Source organism: Nicotiana sylvestris, chromosome 5 (genome assembly GCF_000393655.2).
Source record: "Nicotiana sylvestris chromosome 5, ASM39365v2, whole genome shotgun sequence".
Classification (NCBI taxonomy): Eukaryota; Viridiplantae; Streptophyta; class Magnoliopsida; order Solanales; family Solanaceae; genus Nicotiana; species Nicotiana sylvestris.
In genome coordinates this window covers 31,440,911-31,457,321 of record NC_091061.1, presented here as the reverse complement: position 1 = coordinate 31,457,321, position 16,411 = coordinate 31,440,911, and positions in this window count along the sequence as shown.

Below are 16,411 nucleotides of genomic sequence, written 5' to 3'. Positions count from 1 at the left end.
TAATTCTACTTCAAACAAGAATAGAAGAGTAAAAGGCCCCATATAACATTAAAGTATGAAAAAAAAATCGGACAAATTTATGTGACAGCTTATTTCCCTTTTATTTTGGACGTGCATAAAATGTGCTGCAGATCCGCTATTAAATTAAATGTTTTCTATATTGTTTGTCCAAAAAGAAAAAGAGGAAAGATCCGTTAAATCAAAAATCTGTTTTGTATGCTTTCTGCACATAGAACACATGTCCAGATGCGAGGTATTTTTATTTGTGGTCTTCAACTTCTTTTTTAGCTCAACTTGGTCCCTTTTCCTTGTCACAAATCTTTTTCTTTTTGTAACTTTTCTAGTTTACTTTCTATAATTTTTCTATAATAAAGTATTTTTTTGGTTTTCACGCGGTACCCGTATTGGAACCCGATTAAATCCAAATTCGAGCCGGAAAGTTTCACATTTGGGGGTAAAGTTCTTCCTAATAAAGACGACTCCATACCCAAGCAGTGGCGGAGCTAGCCCATCGAGTATGAGTTCGGCCGACCCCAGTCACTTTGATCCAATCTATATATTTGTCTTAAAAAATTCATTGAATATGTATAAATTATTAATTTAGAACCCAGTAACTTAAAATGACTAAAACTCCGAACTCATAAGCTTCAAATTCTGGCTTCGTATCTGTACCCAGAATTCAAACCCGAAACATTTGGTTAAAAATGAAGGAGCATTTACTACTCTACCACAACCCTAGTTGGTTATAACACATTATTGTTACACTGGTTGTGCATGTTGAATTTTTGGGGAAAGTGGTTTTGAAATGACATTTATTCATTATTTATACTATGGTTGTCCAACGGGACGGGACCAAATTAACGAGACGGAACGACATTTAAGCGGGACGGTGTTGGGACGGGACGAAACGGAACAAAACGGTCGGCCCATCCCGTCCCGCTAACAAATGGGATGGGACGAGATGGAACGAGACGGGTTCGCGGGCCTTAAAGTGCAGTCTTTTTATATAAAAAAAGGTCTAGTTTTTTGAAAATGACTAAGTTTTTAAAGTTTGCAATGGCTAGTTTTTTGACTTATTTAATAAACTTAAATGTTAAAACGGAAATTAGAAAACTAAGTAAAGAATTATAAAATATTAAAACAATAGACCTGTAATGAAATATTCTAGTAATTTTAAATTTATAATAGAGTTATAATTTATTTAATATAATTTCAAAGTATTAAGTAACTAAGACAATTCATAAAAAAATTCAACGCTTAGAGCCTGTTATTTTATTAATAGAACTTTAAAATCTCACATACAAATATAATTCTTTTGAAGAGCACATAATCTACGCAACCACCAGGCCTCTATGATCTCCGATTTGAAATATTTACGCTAAAAGCATTCTCCGATGCTAAGAATCAAGTTCATCATCAATAGAGGAATCAAAACATGTTATATAATTCATATCTTCCTATAGAACTTCTACTCTAGACTTAGAAGTAGAGGGAGTAGTTTCACCACCTGTTGTTTCCATAGATTTATATTTATCAAACATTGATCTAGATTCTAGCACAAGAATATATGTTAGCTTGGAAGTCTTCGAGAGATGGTTGTCATTTTCTTGAATTGATAAATTTTACGAACAAATCCCTTTGCACCTCTTCATTTTAAATATGGGTTAAGTATTGTAGAAATTAAATAAACTTGGGGAATAGAGAAAATATACTTTTTAAATTTTGCAATCATTTCATTAATGGCCGGTGCATAAGTTGAATTTGTTTTATAATTACCAAATACAACAGAAATTCCACAAATATACCATAAAAACTCGCGGGACAGGCGGAACAGACGGGACAGGACGAGACGGGACGGGATGGGACGGGACAGGCGGGACGAGACGAGACGAAACGGGATGAAATGGGATGGGACAAATGGGACGAAATGGTCGTCCCGTCCCATCCCATGTCCCGTTTAACATTGGCCCATCCCGTTTAAAATGAAGTGGGACGGGACGACCCATCCCGTTGGACAGCCATAATTTATACGTACTTCATTCATTCACTTTTACTTGTCCATTATACTAAAAATATATTTTAACTTTTACGTCCCTCCATTCACTTTTACTTGGCATGTATACTAAAAATAGATTTTCATTTTTACTTGTCAGTTTATGCATATCAAGAGAAGACAATTTTTTTTCGGTTATACCCACAGTATTTATTACTCATTTCAAATTATTTTCTCAAATCCAATAAAAATATGCATCAATTAATATGAGTATCATGGTAAATTATGCACTTCATTTATTATTTCTTAAGGGGCATGAAAAGTCAAAACGTGCCAAGTAAAAATGAACGGAGGGAGTACTTATCTATTTTAGCAAATCAAGAGAAAGACAACTTTTTTTCTTATTTTACTCTTATTATTAATTACTCAATTCTAAAATTATTTCCTAAGATTCTTTAAAATGCTATCATTACGAGGGGTTATAAGGTAAACTACATACTATAATTATTATTTACTAAGAGGCATGAAAAGTTAAAAATGGTTAAGTAAAAATGAATGGAGAGACTGACTTAAGAATGAAAGCGAGCTTGAATGTGATTTCTTAATTATTAAGTGGCCATTTGGTTTACTACCACTATTCATTTTTAATTAAATTCTTAACCAGATATAATGGTTTTTGTTAATATATGTTAACAAGTTGGGTATAACAGCTATAATTGGAAGGAAAATTATTTTACAAATAATTTTGAATTTGCTTGTAAAATAATATCCTCTCGAGCCTAGGGTGTTTAGGTGTGATGATCCAAAAGGTCATCTCTTGTTTTAGAGGGCGAATTCATATTCTGAGACCTTAAAAATCTTATTTTGTCTCTCCTCAATTTGTGTGCACAGTTTGGGCACGTATCCGAAAAGCCATTATGTGAAAAATTTAACAAATGATAATTTTTGGCTTAAAAAGATGAATTTTGTTGACTTCGGTCAGCGTTTTGGGTAAATGGATCCGGACCCCTATTCCGACGGTCACGGAGGGTCCGTACTAAATTATGAGACTTGGGCGTATGCCCAAAATTGAATTTCGAGGTCCATAGACCGAGAAATAATTTTTGAATAAAATTGTTAAGCTGAAAATATAATGGTTTTTGGAAATTGAATAATGTTTGATCTCATTGGTATCAGACCCGTATTTTAGTTCCAGAGCCCGGTTTAGGTCCGTTATGATATTTAAGCCTTATTTGTGAAATTTGGTGAAAAACGGAAGTGAATTGATGTAATTCGGACCTTTGATTGAGAAAATTGAAGTTTTGAAACTATCCTGAAAATTTCATGTGTTTTGATGTTGAATTAGTAGTTCTAGGTATTATTTTGGCGATTTGATTGCGTGAGCAAGTTCATATGATGTTTTAATACTTGTGTGCATGTTTGGTTTGGAGCCCTGGGGCTTGGGTGAGTTTCGGATAGGCTACAGAGTGTTTTGAACTTAGAAATTTTGCTGGTATACTTCAGTTCTGTTGTAGAGCCTCTGATCTCGCAAAGCCTCGTATTTGCGACCACTGATGAGTTCGTATTTGAGACCTACTCATCGCATTTGCAAAGAGTAGCTGTGGAGGTCAATGTTTGCAATTGTGAACAACATCTCGCATTTGCGATGGAGTTGGGGAGCAGTGTTCTTCACATTTGCGATCACATGGTCGCAAATGCAGTCTTGCCCATGTTCGCATTTGCGAACTATTTCTCGCATTTGCGAACAATGTAGAGGTGAGAAGGGGTTCACATTTGCAATGCCTCCTTCGCCGGGTCGCAATTGCAACATCTGCAGCTGAAATGAGACTTGGACGAGATTTTTCATGTCAAATTTTCAAAACCTAAACTCCAAGAGGCGATTTTCCTAGAGAAATTTCTTCCCCAAATCATAGGTAAATGATTCTTAACTTATTTCTTCCAATCTATTTTATCATTTTACAAGATTTCATCCTAGAATGTAGGATTTTTCATGGTGGAATTGAGTGTTTTTGGGTAGAATTTAGGAATTTCAAAATTTGAGGATTTAGACCTCAAATTGAGGTCGGATCCCAAAATTAATTGTATATCCAGGCTCAGGGGTGAATGAGTAATCGGGTTTTGGTCCGAATTTCGAGTTTGGACCAAATATGCCCGGGGTTAGATTTTTACTTTTTGGGGAAATTGTTGGAAAACTTATAATTATGCATTGGAATTGATTTCTCTAGCATTTATTGATGTTATTAAGTTAATTATGACTAGATAAGAGTGAATTGGTGGTGGAATCGAGAGGTAAATCGATGATTGAGCTTTGAAATACCCGTTGGCTTGAGGTAAGTGTTTGGTCTAACTTTGACTTGAGGGATTAGGGATCTCCGAATTATTTGCTATGTGAAATTCCATGTGTGTGGCGTATAGGTGTGGTGACGAGTACCTATGCACCACCAAATTATCATTTTAGCATGTTTCCTTCCCCGTTTCCTATTATATTGTTTCCTGTCTTAATTGCTGCTTGCTCATATTCTAATTGCTTCATGTTAACTGTTGTTTTCTCTATTTAAGTATTAATTGTTTCGTAGTTTCATTTTATTACCTTGTTGGTTGAAGTTGGTTTGTTGGTGCTTCATAGTACACTTTGGTTGATCTCGCTGTGTAGGGTTAACTGGTGAAGTTTCATAATTGTAGTGATATCCTATTGTGTTGGTTTGAGGTATAAGTGTTGTGGAGGATTTGAGTTAACTTGTAAAACACTTGTCTTTATTTTATGATTGGTGTTGATATACATTTGGATCGGGTTGCATGCCGCAACAAGAGGAATAAAGGTGAATGTGATTGTCTGGTGGGATCGGGTTGCGCGCCGCAACAAGAAGTAATAAGGGTAGACAGGTGGGATCGGGTTGCACGCCGCAACAGGAGAAATTAGGGTGATGTATATATTGAGGAGTAATGAGGGTGGACTGGTGGGATCGGGTTGCATGCCGCAACAAGGAGAAATAAGGGTGAATATTTGTACTATTTTTGATTATATGGTGGGATCGGTAAGCGCGCCACATCAGGTGATATTTATGTATTCTTCCTTTTCTGCTGAGATTTATTATTGTGTTGTTGAAAATATCTTAAGGATTAGTTATAGCTAATTATTGATAGAAAGCCTGGGTCCTGTTTTTACTTAATGCAAGTCATTGTTATATTTCATTTTGTAATTCCTTTTCTGTCTTAGTATAAACTGTTGCTGGTTATATATATTGTTATGCCCCGCTGTAGCCTCGTCACTACTTCGTCGAGGTTAGGTTCGATACTTACCAGTACATGAGGTTAGTTGTACTGATACTGCACTCTGCACTTCTTGTGCAGATTTCAGAGCTAGTGGCTGATCGTGAGGTTGGTTGTTGTTACTGCATTCAGGAGTCCCAAGGTAGTCCTGTAGGCGTCCGCAGGCTTTGGCGTCCCCTCCTATCTTTACATCATTTCTATTTTATAGATGTATTTTCTTTCAAACCATTACTTGTAGTATTCGTAGACTTTTCATGAGTTGTGACACCAGCTTCTGGGTGGTATTTACTTCCGTTTTCGTTAATAGTATAAGAGTAATTAGTTAAATCATGCACTTTTATTTTTATTTCCGTTGTTATGGTTTTATTAGACCTTAATTATAAATGGACAAAACAAAAAGGTGTAAAATTCTACAATGTTGGCTTGCCTAACGAGTACAATATTAGGCGCCATCACGGTCCCGACGATAGGAAATTCGGGTTGTGACAAGTTGGTATCAGAGCACTAGTTTGCCTAGGTTTCACAATTCACGAACAAGATTAGTAGAGTTTGAGGGATATACGGAGACGTCTCTACTCATCCCCAGAGGCTACAGAGTTATGAACAATTTCCCTTCTATTCATCTCTGTCGTGCGGATTGATCTCTCGATACTAATTGAACTCTCTACTCTATTCTTCCGCAGATGGCGAGAACACGTGCCTCTTCATCAGCTGATCAGTAGCTCGAGCCCCCAGCGGCATCTCCTACGAGGGGTAGAGGACGAGGGCGAGGCAGGTGCAAGGCTCAGCCTAGAGCTCGAGCAGCAGCACCACCAACGGCGAAGCCTCAAGTAGAGTTTGATGATGAGGTTCCGGCCCTGACCGTTCCAGCAGGGCAAGCTCAGGTTCCATAGGGGTTCATAGCTACCCTGGTACTTCAGGATGCTTTGGTCCATCTAGTGGGCCTTATGGAGAGTGTTACTCAGTCCGACATACTTCTTGTAGCACTAGCCATCTCTCGGGCTGGGGGAGGAATACAGATTCTCGCTACTCACACTCCGGACCAGATGGCTCCTTAGTTTCATACTCCAGCAGCTCAGCCAGTTAGGGTAGTTCTGCCGGGTGTTGTAGCATAGACCGACGATGGATCAGCTATGTCGTTTGAGGCCATATGGAGATTGGATAGGTTTACCAAGCTTTTCACCACTACTTATGGCAGTACATCTTCAGAGGATCCCCAGGACTATTTGGACATTTGTCACGAGGTGTTGCGGAACATGGGGGTAGTGGAGACCAATGGGGTCGACTTTGCTGCTTTTCGTCTGTCAGGTTCCGTCAAGAAATGGTGGAGGGATTTTTGTTTGGCTATACCAGTTGGGTCACCTGCTTTGACTTGGGATTAGTTCTCTCAGCTATTTCTGGAGAAGTTTCTCCCTATCACTCAGAGAGAGGACTATCGGAGGCAGTTCGAGCGCCTTCAGCAGGGTTCTATGATTATCATTCAGTACGAGACCAGATTTGTTGATTTAGCCTTTCATGCTCTTCTTATACTTCCCACCGAGGGAGAGAGAGAGGGTGAGGAGGTTTATTGATGGACTTGCACTACTACAAAAAGGTCTTTGGCGGCAATTATTTAGCGGCAATAGTGTAATTGTCGCTAATGAATTATTTAAGTTAAAATATTAACAGCACATGATCATTAGCCAGTAAAAGATATACTTTTATCGGCAATAAAAAAATTACCGCTAAAAAGCACTAATTGAAATCAAATTTTTTATTATTTTAAGTTTCTCTCCATACCAAAAAAGAAATCTTTCCCTCCAATTTTTTGGACTTCCCTCCGATTAGAAAATAATAGGAAAATATATTCTCTTTAATTTGAAGGACACATGCAGTCGCCATAGGAAAGCAATTTGAAAGTGAGGCACACCGTAGCAAAACCTACGTGCTTAAGAATATTCTGCAACAGTCTCCGCCCTGCCACGGTCTCCGACCATCCACGGGTAACTTCTCTTCTTACCCAGCAGGTTTCTTGAAATCGATTTACAATTGATTTTGGGTTGATGCTACTCGAATATTCTCAATCGTCGTTGTCAACCTTCTCTTTCTCATCCGTTTCCAACTTCTCTTTTTGTGTAGGTTTCAAGATTATTGCAGTAATCATTCTTCTCCTTCAATTTCTTGTCTATCGGCAAAAAATTCTGCTTACCAGGTACCAATTTCTAATTTTTGATATCCAACTATGGCGTTTTGGGATTTGTGAAAGTATAGCTTTTTTGTGTTTGCTAAGTTGTTTGTGATATCTGCCTGATGTTAGATTGATAGTCGATTGATTGAATTGATTCTTCCTCTATTACTCTATTGTTGTTTTTTTGTTTGCTGCTGTTTTTTTGTTTTCTTTGATTGATAGCTGTTTTTGTTGTTTTCTCTAATTGATAGTTGTTTGTGCTAACTGGTTTATATAGTGTAACTAGCAGCAGAAAACAAATTTCCGTTTACTTATATATATTATGTCTTCAATGCAATTTGCTCTATTTTAGTGTATTTGGGAGGGGAAAGAAAAGATGTTGTGGCTGTGGAGAGGTATTGTGATTGAATCTGTTTCACATTCCAAATTGAGGTTCTTAGAATGGTATTGTGATTGAAGCTGGTGGTAAATTGCATATCCCTTTCACTGTTGTCAGGGTATCTGCAAATTTTATTGTGATTGCTGTTCCAATTGCCTTTATGTAGTAGGTTTATTAACCACAATGTATAGTTGCAAATCTGATCCATATGCAGTAGGTAACAATGTAGTTCCTGAGTTACTAGTTTCAGCTCTTCTCATTGCTAAATGAACTAGTAGTAGCAATCTAATGACAATGACATGACCTTACACGTAGAGCAACAATCTGGATAACTTAAAGCTTCCAAAAAATAAGGGAGCACAACTCCCTTTTTCTTTGTCCCTTGGCCTGCTAACCCTCAATGAATTGACTAGTTTTAGTAAGTAGGGAAAATTCTAAACACGGTGAAGCATGTTCTATAAACACTTGTGTGTTTGTTGGTTTCTATTAATTTTGTGATGTATCTAATTGAGCTGCTAATGCTACTGATATACTTGCCACTTGCGCATATTTCTATTTAATTTGATGTATCACAACTTTTGGAATAGAATGATTTTGTTTAAGTAGGTTGTAAGTTGTAATGCTAAAACTTATGAATATAACATCTGAATACTTAGTTGGTCTCTTTTGAGCCTTGCACTATTAGAATGGTTGTTGGTGTGAGATTGTAGTTAAGAGGCCATTCACTGTCTGCAGATGGTGCCGTAAAACAACAGCTGAAAAAATGTAAGAGCAAGAATACCCCTTGGTGCAAATTAGATTCGATCTATCAATGCCTTCTTAGTCAGATGACTATGATATCTGTATTATATCAAGCATTATCAATCGTTCCCTTTTTTTTCCTGGTTTTGGGGAAGGAGAGGTGGTGCTAAGGCAGGAGCAGATAAAATGTTGTGAACTAAATGGGTAATTACAATTTAGAGCTTCCTTTAGCTTTAATGGGGTCAACTGGTCAGTATTACATCATAATTGTCTAATGTGTTAAGAGCACATTTAGTCTACGATCTTTGTCTCAGAATGTAGATCAATATTCGATTTTCCAAACTATTTATGCATCATGTAGTGTACGTAGCATCAAATGTCAAAGAAGGTCCTCTTAATAACTCTTCAGTAGAACTACTTTTGCATTTTTGCTTATTGGTAGACCTTGCCTTCACTCAATTATCCAAACAAGGCGCCAAGGATTTGCGTGAAGCAAAATGAATTATGACTTTCTTATTGGATTCTAAAAGACCTATCTTCCTTGTAGATAGTTGTATTGAGTTGTTCCTTGGTAAGCAAATGACATAAGCTGGCTTCGAGAATTTGTTTACTTCTTAAGTGACAGAAACATCATGTGTGAATTTGGGTAGCTCGTATGGTAAATGTTCACTTGGAGCTAGTAATATTTAGTCCCAAGATCAATGATGATACTCATTTAGGTGGCCCAAGGTTCTGTCTTTTCATCATCTTACCGGTAGTTGAATCTCTTTCAGGTTGTTAAGTGATAGAAAGTCTCTATTAGGTATTAGTCTTCCTTTGTTTAACTGGAACAAATCTACAATCATATATTAAATTAAGGACACCACAGTCGTAGATGATGTATGTAAGTTTTGCTTTCTTTTGTGTCCAGTGTACAAAAACAAATATACTTCTAACAAGGCTAGAAATACAAAAGATGTTAAGACTAGTTTCGCTTAGGTATTATCTAACACTTGATAGTCATTCTTTTTCTGAAGAAATAAGCTAATAAACAGGTGGTTCTTATACCAAGTAGTTCTTCACTCTCAGCATCTCATTCTTCAGTCTTGATTGTAAAAATCTCATTAGTATTTGACAGTTGCGCTAGTGTCAATTAGAATTCTTCATGTTATTTTCCTAGATTATAATGGATTGGAATTTTGCTTGTGAATAAAGTTCACTACAATATGTGAATTCCATGTTCATTGGAGAGAATAGCTTTGTGATTGGTTAGGCCTTTCAGAGTATTGATGGTCTCACACTCATTAACTTTATATCTGCTTAATGGTTAAAAAAATTATTATTGACTAAATCAGAAAACTAGACTTTGAATGAGAAATCAAAATTACCTCTGAGAGCACAAAAGATGATTTCCACAGTTCTAGAGATCACACATTTCCTTGAATCATTTTTGAAAAATCTTGATACAAAATAATTTATGAATTTAAAAGGAGTGATACACCCCATTCTCCATTCCAGTGTATTAAGTACCAAGAGCTCCATTCTCTGAATCACTCTGCTCTCAAAAATGTATTCTTCCTTGGGATATTCTGTTAACGTTGGCACTTTTCATTCCTCCATTTTTGCAGCCAAAGATAAACTTGTTGATCTTAGCCTCGCATCTTAGAGTGCTTGGCATTGATGACCAAATTTAGTTCTTTTAGCCGAATCCTTAGGAATACATGCGCTATTGCCGACAGGAAGTATGTAAGCAGGTTACAGAAGTAAGATTTATGTCCCGACATCATTTATTTAATCTAAGCATGTACTTGAATTAGAACAACAAACTGCAAAGAGTATGGATAAGCTTGGTCACCTTTGTTATTAGTCACCACTCACCACCCACCAATAAATTGCTCTGCTTAGCCTTACACTTAAAAATAACCAAGAGATGCCACAAATGTAATGATGCTCTCATGTCAACAAGATAATACTCAATCTAATTTACTCCAAATTGCGAGCAGAGGAGAGCGAAAATGGGTAAATCCTTCATTAAGTTATCAGTAGGTTCCAAAGAGTTGAATTGTTGTAGGACACTTATCGTGCATTTATAATACTCCGTCTTTTTCATCATTTAACACTAGTTGAATCTCTTTCAATATGTTAAATGATAGGAAGTTTCCATTATTTAGCTGCAATGAACCTGTAACCACAAATTAAATTAAGAGAAATGACATGCAACCTAAATGCGGTGAATAAGTTTTGCTCTCCTTTTTACCCATTGTACAGAAAATGTACTAGTGACAAGACTGGAAAGATAAATGTTATTTGTTTTAATTAGGTATTATTTTTGGTAATCCATTTGGTCTTTGTATTATGTGAATGACTTGGTTGAGCAATCACTGTTGTCAGTGGTTAGTGTATGTTCAAAGTAGAACAGAACAAATTAATTAATATACACGAATAGTAAACTAGAAAATATTTCAAGTGAAAGAACAAATTAATAAGATTACCCAAAATGAAACAGAACTATTAATTGATATATGAAGATTTCATTTATTTCAAGTCTAAATGTCACCTATAACATTCTCACATCTTGAGTACCTACTATTTTAAGAATAATAAGTTTAATATGATCCATCTATAGCTTAATTTATGCATTGATGTAATAAATCTTCAACATTTCCATATTTTAGGAAAAACTTACCTGTTGACATATATTTAGTGTTGAAACATATACTTTTTTTGCTTTCTGTTATTTTTTCATGATACTATTATTCAGTAGATTTCAGAGCATCTCTCAAGTGCTTAACTGTATAAGTTATTATACTTATTATTGCTGGAAATACTTCACTTTCTCACGGTACTACTCATCTTTATCCTTTAGCTCACTACTGTTTTAGTTTTTTTTACTGTAGATCATTAAACAAATCTTCTTTTATGATCTTAGTATATAAACGTTTTCTTCTTCCTTTAAAGATTTCATATATTCATTTGTTAAATATTATTACATGTCTTTCAAACTTATTACATCTCTTTCCTATTAAATGGGGAGATTTCTGCTGGAAAGACATTTCCTGAGGAAAAGGTTTGTTAACTGAGTTAATTTCTTAAATAGAATAAAACAGACATTCCTTACTTAAAAAAATGTGTCTTCTACTTCCCACTGTCAGTAGGTGTCAGTAGGTCTCTGATCAAAGCTACTTTATCTACTATGTTCATATACATCTGATTGAATGTTGTATATAGCCATCTCTAGATGTTCAAATCTTTTTAACTGAGCAGCTTCTTTGCTCCTGAAAGTATGATTAATTTTGTTTGTCAGTTAAAAATATAGATATCTGACATGTATGAATACTGAAAGCTATTACGAAATAAAAAAAGCATCTACAATGCTGGTTGTATTAATAACTGCCTATTATTTCATTCATAGCTATGATGTACTGCAAAGTTTGGACCAAAAGCTGAGCATATATGTGTCTTCTGCTGTCCTAAATCCAGAATAAGAGTTGAGTATCATGAAATGTATCAAACATTCTGAGTGTATGACTAGAAACAAGCATGTTAAATTGATCGTTCTAAGAAATGAGTATTGCTCCCGACCTACCCATCCCCCAAAACCCACCCCACCCCCCAAAACCCTCTTGCTCTCTCTTCCTTTTATTTGCGAGAGTAGTCGTGACTTGTGATCAGAAAATACAAATTTCCCCAGACTGTTGGTCAGTGAAATGTTTTAACTTTAGTTAGTAAAAATAGAATTACTTAAGATTACTGTATGTTATTATATCTCTGTTTGGATTGTATGAACTGGTTCTTCATTGAAAGCTAGCAGAGTAGTAATCTTCAGTTGTGAACTAGTTTCTCCTGCATTATTTTCAATATACAGCAGCTTTAAACTAGTTGGTTAACATTAGGTTTTGAAATTCAACTGGAAAATTTGGATAGTTTGAGCTGGTTTTGAGACCAAAAATTAAACTGTTATTCTACAGTACGTTTTTTATAGCTTGGGCAGTGTTTTAACAGCACAAAAATTGAGGTTCACAGAAGATCTATAGCGTCTTCTTAAATGAAATCCGCCAAGTCTTGCATAAATTTTATATATTTTTGCTTTCTACGTTGGTGTGATCTTCTCTAGCTTGCATTCCTTTTATATTTAGTGACTGCTAGTTGAAGAAGATTTGCTTGCTTATGCGTACATCTACAATGCTCATATATTTCATCTATTGACATAGTTATTTTATAATTTCAGGTCATACAGTCTGATGATCGATAATTTAGCGGGTCAAAAATTTCAATATGATGAAGATTTGCAAATATTACTTGAAGATTATATTCGTTGGAATTAGTCATATAATGACATTAGCTATTTCTTTCAAATAGTATAAGTTTTTTTGAGTTACTGTGGTAGTAATATTTTCGATTAGTACTTTCTTTTGTTTGTTAAAATTTAATGAGATACATTATGTTTTTATGAATTAATATTAGTATGTTTTGTTATTTGGAACCTTGTTTGAACGAATGTATTATCTATTATTAATGGTGGCTAAACTATTGCCATTATAGCTTGTGACTTTTAGCGCCAATTTAATAGGATATATCGATTATAAAAATGGACTATAAAAGGAAAAATTGTGATATCTCCGCAGGAGATATTGTAGCCATTATAATTGCTGCTAAAGATGATTTTTAGCGGCAATTTAATTGAATTTACTAGCCATTAAAATGGATACTAAAAGGGCATACTAATACGTTTTTAGAAGGGATATTATAGCCATTTTAATTGCCACAAAACATTTACCACTAAAAGTATGGACTTTTAGCGACAATTTTTTTTTGAATTTAGTGGCTATAAAAATGGACACTAAAAAAACATTAGCAGCTGTTTTAGCTTAGATTTAACAGCCATCATAATATTCGCAAACAATTGCCATTAAAGCAAATTATATTTAGCGGCAATAAGTCATACCTTTTATCAGCTTTTGTGATAAATGCCGCTAAAGGCTTTAGCGACCCTGGCTTCATCGGCTAAAGATCAATGGTCGTTAAATGATATAGCGGCTATTGTTATTGCCGCAAATTCCCTTTTTTTATTTTCGCCAAAGACCTTTTTTGTAGTAGTGTTGCTCAGCCTATCAGATTGCAGATGGCTAAGCAGATAGGGAGTGAGATTTCTTTTTAGGATGCAGCCAATGTGGTCAAACGAGTAGAGATGGTTCTATCATAAGGGAATGGTCAGGGGTCTGACCAGAGGCCTCATCACTCTGGTGGATTCAGTGGGGCCTCATCTGGAGGCCGAGGTACTTTTGATAGGGTCCATCCTCCCAGGTCGTTTCATTCAGCACTTCAGACATCCCATGGAGCTTCAGGGGGTCGTGGTCCTTATGTACTGTGAGCACGTAATTTTTGTTTTACGCGACAATCGCTCCAAAAGAATTAAAAATGTATGTGTCATGCGTAATTTAAACCATGACCCGTTTGTTAGATGGAAAATTACAAAAATATGCATTTTTTCTTTTGTCCTGATTTGTTGCCTTGTTTAATTTTACCTACTTTTAACATTTTATACGCGTGAAATAAATATGTTAAGTGTTAATTAGTGGTGCTTAGTTTTATTTAATTAGGTTGTGTATTTAGGAAATTAGAAATAAAGAAAAAGAAGACAAAAATTTGTTATAAAATGAATTTGGGCCGTGCCCATTTCAAAATCTGGAACCCAAGCAAATAGCCCAATCCATCGGTCCACACAGCCCACTCCCCAGACATCAAAACGACGTAGTTTAACACCAAAACTATGTCGTTTCAATGCCAATCCATCCCAACCATTCAAACCAAGCTGATCCAACGGTCCGGATCTCTCACCCATAACCCCATTTGCCCGACCCGTTACCCGAACCAACTCTGCCCCTAACACTTGAAACGACACCGTTTCCCTCAAGTGGAAGGATCTTGGCCCTTCGTCATGCCTCATCCAACGGCTGAGGTCCATCCACTCACTCCATATATAAGCTGCCCCTCATACCCCACCCCCTGTCCAAATACCCCTGCCCTTCATCATCCTCACAAAGAACCCCGGAACCCTAGAGCCGCCCCCATCTCCCTTCACCAGGAACCCGGCGGCATGAACGCCGGTGACCCTACCCTTAACACCATAGAACCCCCATGCCATCCTGAACCCAAATCTACCAACCACACGCTTCGAATCTTATCCCACCTTCTCGAATCTTCATTTGAAGATTCGAGTCGGAACCTAATCTACACCGATCTGCTTCAAATTCATACCAGACACTCCCCAAACCCCCCTCGTGACCAAACCATACTTGGTTTGGTCCGAATCTGATCAGGGAAACCTGAATCCCAGATCTAAGTTTTGAAAGTTTTGTGTTCCTCCGTCACTGGTTCAACCGAAGAGATTAAGGTCTAATGGACTTTAATCGAAGTGTTTCTCATCTGAGAAACACTTCGTTTAAAGTCCGTTCAGCCTTAAGAAAGGCCTGACCAAGTCCGAGTTAAGGTTTTGATTTTTGCGGTTTAAGGTGAGTCTCTTTCTTTTCTTAGTTGTTTTGATTCGTTTGATTGTTGTAAGGGTCTGTTCGTTTTCTATCCTTGACTTCTATCAACTGTGCTTCAACCGCTTTGCCTGAACCTCTGTTTGTTTGTCTAAAATCCCCCCCTCCTATTCTGATAAGACATATGTATTTGTTGAACAATAATTGAGCTTCAAATGTTGACTGAGCAATTGGTTCCTCGAGTACCACTTTGCTCAGTCAGTATAATTCGAATTATGGGTCGATACTGTTAAATGTCTGATTTTTGGTTACGATTGTGTATGTTAATGCTAATATAGTCGAATCGACATGTGTCGTCAATTAGTTTCAACTGTCCGAACAATAACAAATCGACTTACTTCTGCTAAGCATGTGTCGAGTCAATTAAGAACCAGTTTTTGTTTACTTATAGCTGTTGAATTGATCAGTAATGTAAAAAGGGATGTTTGGTTTAAATTCTGAATTGGGAGGCATGTGCACTCGTGCACAGCATGTGCATTGGTGCACCTCATGTGCTTTGTGCACAGCCTGTGGCCTGCATAAAGGTCTTTGTTAAGTTTTAAACAATTTGACAGCATATGCTGTCAGATATATTCTACTGCCCATACCTTGCTTTAAGTTTAAAAAGTATTAAACCTTTTAAAAGTAAGTCTGCCAGGGAATGTTGAAGGAGGTTATATACTTAAATAACTAATTGGGATCTGAAAAGGTAAAAGACACATGGGAGGGGTACTGTGACATTCTGAAAACAGGCTGTTAAAAGAGATGGTGTTGAGGCTTATAAAGGAGGAGGACCTGGGAGATAAAAAGCAGACAGAATTAGGGGGAGAGACAGGATTGGGATATACAGGATAGAATTAGAGAATCAGAGGATATAGAGAGGATTAGAGGGGAGAAGGAAAATACACTGTGAGGAGTTTTGGAAGAGAAAACTTGAAATACATACATTGTGAGGATAGAAAAGAAAGAGAAAGAGTTGGCAGGAATAGAAAGAGAGCAAGAAAGAGATAAAAACAGATTAAGAAATCAGAAACTTGGTCTTGTTTGTCTGAAGTTCATTTATTGTCAATACGTTAGGCAGTGTCCCTTCTTCTAGATTTCAATCGAGATTATTGTTAGTGTTCTGTTGCATTTGGTATATTCTGGAATTGGACTGTCTGGGGTATCACACTGTGTGCTGTTTCATCTGGTTGTTTCTTCTTCAACTCTAGTTCCATCTCGCAACAGAATCCTTTCTGTTGTGCTATTCTGATTGCTGCTGCTATCTTGCTCACTATTGCTGCTGCATTTTTGTCCTGCTGCTACTGTTAATTCTGCTTTTTGCTGCTGCTGATTCCCCATCTTCTTCTTCTTCTCCT